Below are 7011 nucleotides of genomic sequence, written 5' to 3' on the forward strand. Positions count from 1 at the left end.
TGTCCATAATATTGAGCTTACGGGACGCATCGCGGCTGAAGAGATGCAGGAGACGCAGCCAGGAAGCCGCCGAGTGCGAAGGCCGCGCATGCGCACACCCGCCCCTCTGGGAACGGCGGCTCGGGCTCGCTTGGCGCCTCGCGGCCCCACGCGCATGCGCCCTAGAGGAGCCCTCTCCTCCCTTCCCGAGCGGCGCCTCTTGCCCGCGCATGCGCCGTCGGGCCTACCCCTTTTACCCGCTCGCCTCGCCTTCCCAACCGCCGCTTTCTCTCCGCGGCTTCCTCCCGCTTCTTTCCCGGCGCCTTACCAGCGTCGTCGTTGCTGCCACTCCCGGGACCGGCAGCTCGTTCGCGCCGACTCTCCTCCCTCAGCGACGGGCCCCGCGTCCGCCGCCTTCGCGCACGCTCGCTTTTTTCTCCTCAGCGCCGCCGAGCCGGGCGCGCACTGATGGCGTCACGCGCCGCGCCGGAAGTGGCCCGAGGCTGCCGTGGGTAAAGGGACTTCCGGGTAGGCTGCTGGGTTTTGGACTACAACTCCCACAATTCCGTTCATTCTGTAGCCGTGTTTGGTATAGGTTTTCCTATGAGTGTGTAAGTAATCTATTATATTTTTATTTATTTATTTAATACATTTATATCCCGCCCTTCTCACCCCGATGGGGACTCAGAGCGGCTTACAAATTAAATTTACATACAATATTATATTATTAGCAAAGCACAATACTGGCAAGAAATTACTATATTGTACTATATCAATATATTGTAATATTATTAGTAATATTACATGTAAAATATAATATATAATTAATATTATTATATTGTATTATTAGTATGATACCGTATTACAATATAAAATTATGAATATTATATGTATATACAATATGTTATAATATAATATTGGTAATAACATTATCATGTAATACAATATAATAATACAGTAGAGTCTCACTTATCCAAGCTAAACAGGCCGGCAGAAGCTTGGATAAGCAAATATGTTGGATAATAAGGAGGGATTAAGGAAAAGCCTATTAAACATCAAATTAAGTTATGATTTTACAAATCAAACACCAAAACATCATGTTATACAACAAATTTGATAGAAAAAGTAGTTCATTACACATTAATGCAAAGTAGTAATTACTGTATTTACAAATTTAGGACCAAAATATCATGATATATTGAAAACATTAACTACAAAAATGTGTTGGATAATCCAGAGGCTTGGATAAGCGAGACTCTACTGTAATACACTATTATAATTGTATATTATATATTACATGTCATATTACTAATAATATTGAAGTATAGTGATATAGTACAATATAGTAATATATAACACTTATATTAAAAGAAATAAAAATTATTCAGCAAAAATATATTGTAATATTATTAGTAATATTACATGTACAGTAATATATAATTAATATTATATTGCATTATTAGTATTATATTGTATTACAAAATAATATTATTAGTATTATATTGTATTACAAAATAATATTATTAATATTATATTATTATTTTTATGTTCATTTGTTTTTGAATTTGTTGTATCCTGCCTCAAGCCATCAGGAGGGGTGGGTAATAAAATGTATTATTATTACAATATAATAATAATAATAATACTTCCTCCTTCCTTTTGGTCTTGTTCTTTATGGTGTCGTGAAATGCCGCCGGTCCGTAATTTCTCTACTTGAAGCTCTAAGCTCTTTTCGAACTGCTTAGGTAAACAGTGAGCTGGGCTTGCCAGTTGGGTGCTCACCCCGACCGGGCTTGGAAGTGGCCACTTTCCGGTTGGTAGATCTTATTCCTGCCAGACAGCAATGCGTGGCTGCTGGGCACAGCTAATGATAGCAGACACTGACCAGTCCAACCCCGTTCCTTCTGCCATGCACAATCAAAGCACCCCCAACAAATGTCCACCCAGCCCCAAGGGTTCCGCAATCTGTTTTCGGCACCACGGTTCCCTGCAAACAATGCCTTTGCGTAGGCTGCAATTTCTATGCGCCTCCCTAATCGTAGATCTCCCCGGGGTGCGTTATCTTCAGATCTCTTTGTCAGCCTGTGCGGCTGGTCCTGTTCGCAGCCTGTTCTCTCTTCCTCGTGGAGCCAAATCAACCCCAACCGACGTTGGTTGCCATGGCTTGAGGTGACAAATACACACAAATGTCTATACTTGACAATGTCGAAGAGATAAACAAACACTATAAAGGTTCAAAACATAAAAAGAGCAACTTGCAAAGGCCACAGAAATAGTCAGGCCTCTCTGAGTATAGAGCTATCTTCCTTCTATGTAAAAAGGACAACCAAAACTGGAGTAAACCAGTAGTAAACGGACTATTGCAATCTACAGCCAGCTACTTAGAAACAGCATTGTGTTCTCCTAGCTGGGGCTCTTTTTGACAACTACTCAGAATCAACATTCATGCATAGTTGGTCCCCCAGACTTGGGATCTTACTCTTGAGAAACTGAACTTACTTCCAATAGACTGTAATTTCAAGAGATATGCTATACATTTGATGTCATCAACACAGGATCTCAAAGAATCAAAAGAACTTTTAGTCAAGGTTTTTTTGGAACAAGCCTTTCAATACCTGTGAAGTCTTAAAAGATATATTAACCAATATTATTTTGCAAAGGTTGAATGTGTTTATATTGTTTGCCAAATTCAATTGATGTTTAAATAGCGGAGACCATTACAGTCTGGAAGATACTACTGTGGATTATAACAGTGGACTGTACTTGTTATTTTCTATATTGTATGTATATGGTGCTCTGAATTACATAATACAACTTATGTTTTGAAACTTTATAGTATTCGCTTATCCTTTTTACATAGAAGGAAGATAGCTCTATACTCAGAGAGGCCTGACTATTTCTGTGGCCTTTGCAAGTTGCTCTAATATACACATCTCTTTTTTATGTTTTGAACCTTTATAGTGTTTGTTTATCTCTTCGACATTGCCATGGCTTGAGGGCCAGGAGGGCCTCGTTCCTTTATTTCCAGGCCGTTTCTGCCTTGCTTTGTTGGCTTTCCAGGAACGCGGGGGCGGCACTGGCGGCACAGCCGGCCCTAATTGGAGCGATGAAGGAGGGGGAAAGCAGAGTGGCTTCGGCCCCAATTAATTCGGATTCTCCCGTCATCCCCAAATCCCTCCTAATTCGATCCGTATGACAACAACGTGCCCGAGACAGATTGTGCGTGTCAGCTGCCTTCGCCGCTTTCCCTGTAAATAATTGTGTGTAATTCACCATCTGGCACCAGAGACTGAAGGGCAGATAGAGCGAAGGAGACCGTACTTGCAATGGGTTGAGGCTCCTTCTTTGGAGGCTTTTAAGCAGAGGCTGGATGGCCATCTGTCGGGGGTGCTTTGAATGCGATTTCCTGCTTCTCAGCAGGGGGTTGGACTAGATGGCCCATGTGGTCTCTTCCAACTCTACTATTCTACGATTCTATGGAATGATTTGAGGCAGGGTCACAACTGGCATACTTAGAGGTTGTGTTGACAGTGAAGCAAGTGGAGTGTATATCTCTCTGCTTCTGGAACCTGGCCAAACAGCCCGGAAAACTCACAGCAACCTGCCTGTGTAATGATGTCCAGGGTGGGAGAAAAAAACCCTTCTTTGAAGCAAGTGTGGATTGCCACATTGAGTTGCCATGAAGCTGCAAAGTCAATCAGTGAGGGTCTCTGCATAGGAATAACCTGGCCTCTATTGCCTGGAGGCACCCCCTCTTTGGGTGCACTGGAACTCGATTGGAGTTGAAATCTTCAACAGAAAGGAAGGAGGAGACCGTGAACATGGACACAATCTGGTTCCCGGTATTAAAAGAAAACACAAGAATAAATAAGGAACACCAACCAAAAATACAGCAAGCAAGGGCCAGTGAACACCTCCAAGCAGAGGGTGCCCCTTGGCAACAACAGCCAGGCTACCTCTATGCAGAGACCCTTACTGATTGACTGCAGTTGCAAGGCTATTTATTTATTGATTTATTTATTTCCAACATTTTTATCCCACCCTTCTCACCCGAAGGGACTCAGAATTGGCAACAATTCGATGCCTGCACATAATTAAAACAGCAATGAAAATCCAATTAAAACAATATAAAAATAGAAAACATATGATTAAAATCCATTCAAGCTTGCTAATTGCAACACCCACACTCGCTTCAGACAGACAAGAGTTCTTTCTTCCTCCCACCCTGGACATCATTCCACAGGTATGTGTGTGTGTGTATGTCTGTCTCTGTGTGTATACACATACATACATACATGCACACAAACACACTCCAGTTGCCTCATTTCCAACAGACTTCTGAACAAACCTCTGAGGATGCCTCCAGGCAACAGAGGCCAGGCGACCTCTATGCAGAAACCCTCCCTGGTTGACTTTGCAGCTTCGTGGCTACTCAATGCGATTCAAGCTGGCTAATTGCAACATTCACGCTTGCTTCAAACAGACAAGGATTTTTTCTTCCAACACGGACATCATGCCACAGGGAGACAGAAAGATATATATATATATATATCTCCCTGTGGCATCTGGGAGATGGTGGCGGGATATAAATTATTATTATTATTTTATTATGACACAGCAAACAAGATAGACATGGATTATTATTATTATTATTATTATTATTATTATTATCATGCTTTTTTATTGTAAGCTGCTTTGAGTCTCATTTGGGAGAGATAACACGGGATATAAACAAACATAGGTAAAGGTTTTCCCCTGACCTTAAGTCCAGTCGTGTCCGTGCTCATCTCCATTTCTAATCCGAAGAGCCGGCGTTGTCCGTAGACTCCTCCACGGTCACGTGGCCACTGGCATGACTGCATGGAGTGCCATTACCTTTCCGCTGGAGCAGTACCTATTGATCTACTCACACTCTGGGGGTTGGTGCTCATCTCCATTTCTAATCCGAAGAGCCGGCGTTGTCCGTAGACACCTCCAAGGTCACGTGGCCACTGGCATGACTGCATGGAGCGCCAATGTTACCTTCCCGCCGGAGCTGTACCTACCGATCTACTCACATTTGTATGTTTTCGAACTGCTAGGTTGGCAGAAGCTGTTCCCTGAGGTTTTTATCTTGATCCCTTTCTCACCCTTAGTTTTTAACTTAGTGTTCATGTGGCTTGCCCCAATTAGATTGCTTTCTTGATTCTGTGCTGTACTGTATATTTCATCAATTGTATTGGTTAATTGTATTATGATATGTTGTTTTGTTGTGTTATATTGTATTGTCCTGGGCAGGGCCCCATGTAAGCCACCCCGAGTCCCTTTGGGGAGATGGTGGCGAGGTATAAATAAAGTTTTATTATTATTATTATTATTATTACTCCACTCGCCAGATTCGAACCTGCGACTTTTCGGTTTGCCAAGTTCAGCAGCTCAGCGCTGTAACACGCTGCACCACCATACATTAGTATGATTCTTAACATAAATGGAATACACTCAGCAACGCTTAACAGGTATTCTGGAAAATCTATTCCTCTTTATAGTTTCAGTGTCAGTTCTGTCAAATTAAAATCAAAACCAGACAAAGTCTTATTATTGACTTAATAACAATCAAAATAGTTAAGAATCATACGAATGTAGTCAAAGTAAATACAGGTAGTGGATACCTAAAGTGAAATATTCATTATAATATATACTATCAGTAAATGTAAGAGATTCTAGAGGGCTATGATCTACCACTGTTTCTAATCAAATCCAATTTTGATTGATGTTAATAAGATACCATAATCCCCTTCTTTGGCAGCTTGCATAACAAGTGCCACTAAAAGTTGTTTATATAGAAGAAATATTACATTACTAACATAGTACTCACACATTACATACCATACTATCCTTTTTACGTTCATTGTAGTCTATAGACATCTGCGTTTTTGAGTTGAGTTTTCTGCAAACCAAGACCCCAAGAAGCATGTTGTAAAGTGGCCTCCCGTCCTGTTGGGTGCTGATTTCCTCCCTCTTCTATCATCATTGATGGGGAAGCAGCCTGCCATAGATGTGGGCGAAACGTCAGGAGAGAATGCTTCTGGAACATGGCCAGACAGCCCGGAAAACATACAACAACCCAGCCGCCCATTGCTCTCTCCTTTGGAGGCCGGAGCTGCAGTCCCTCCTGCGGCCATGTGGTGGCAGCACTTGACAAGCTCTCTTGACCATCAGCATCCCAGTGCTGACATCATCTTAGCCTAGTCCATCACATCCATGCCATAATACAGTAGAGCAGGGGTCCCCAAACTTTTTGAGCAGAGGGCCGGGGTCCACAATCCTTCAGACTGTTGAGGGGCCAAATTATCATTTGAAAAAAAAAATGCAAACAAATTCCTATGCATACTGCACATGTCTTATTTGTAGTTCAACAACAACAACAACGAAAGAACAATACAATATTTAAAAATGAAAACAATTTTAACCAACATAAACCTATTAGGATTTCAATGGAAAGTGTGGGCCTGCTACTGGCCAATGAGATAGTCAAGTTAATTAGGATTGTTGTTGTTGTTGTTTTGTGCCTTCAAGTCATGTCAGACTTTGGCCGAGCCTAAGTCTAAAATTAATTATTTATTTACTGCATTTATTTACTACATTTATATCCCACCCTTCTCACCCCAAAGGGGACTCAAAGCAACTGTATGTACATACAATATATTATATTATTAGCATAACACAATATTAGCATTAAATATTACTATATTGAACTATACCACTATACTATTATATAATATGTAATGTATAACATACAATTAATATTATTATATGGTATTACTATTAGTATTATATTGTATAACATAAGAGAATTATTAATATTATATGTATATACAATATATTATATTATTAAAACTGATTTAAAAATATTATATTATAAAACTGAGGGCGGGGGCCAGGTAAATGACCTTGGAGGGCCGCATCCGGCCCCCGGGCCTTAGTTTGGGGACCCCTGCCCTAGTCCATCACATCCATGCAATAATACAGTAGAGCAGGGGTCCCCAAACTTTT

General features: G+C 41.4%; 1 protein-coding gene across 3 annotated transcripts in view; it reads right to left on the reverse strand.

Annotated features, from left to right (window-relative positions):
* adar (adenosine deaminase RNA specific) overlaps positions 1–460 on the reverse strand; it is a 37160-nt gene extending 36700 nt beyond the window's left edge. Inside the window, exon 1 of one of the 3 annotated variants that reach the window (XM_062964779.1) lies at positions 308–460. The gene's annotated coding sequence lies outside the window, so the exon portion shown is untranslated. Of the gene's footprint in view, positions 1–21; positions 116–307 lie in introns of those variants that run through there. The other 2 variants (XM_062964775.1, XM_062964777.1) reach the window with 2 other exon arrangements.
* Between the last annotated feature and the right edge of the window lie 6551 nt (positions 461–7011).

The sequence above is a fragment of the Anolis carolinensis genome, unplaced genomic scaffold (assembly GCF_035594765.1).
Source record: "Anolis carolinensis isolate JA03-04 unplaced genomic scaffold, rAnoCar3.1.pri scaffold_14, whole genome shotgun sequence".
Taxonomy (NCBI): Eukaryota; Metazoa; Chordata; class Lepidosauria; order Squamata; family Dactyloidae; genus Anolis; species Anolis carolinensis.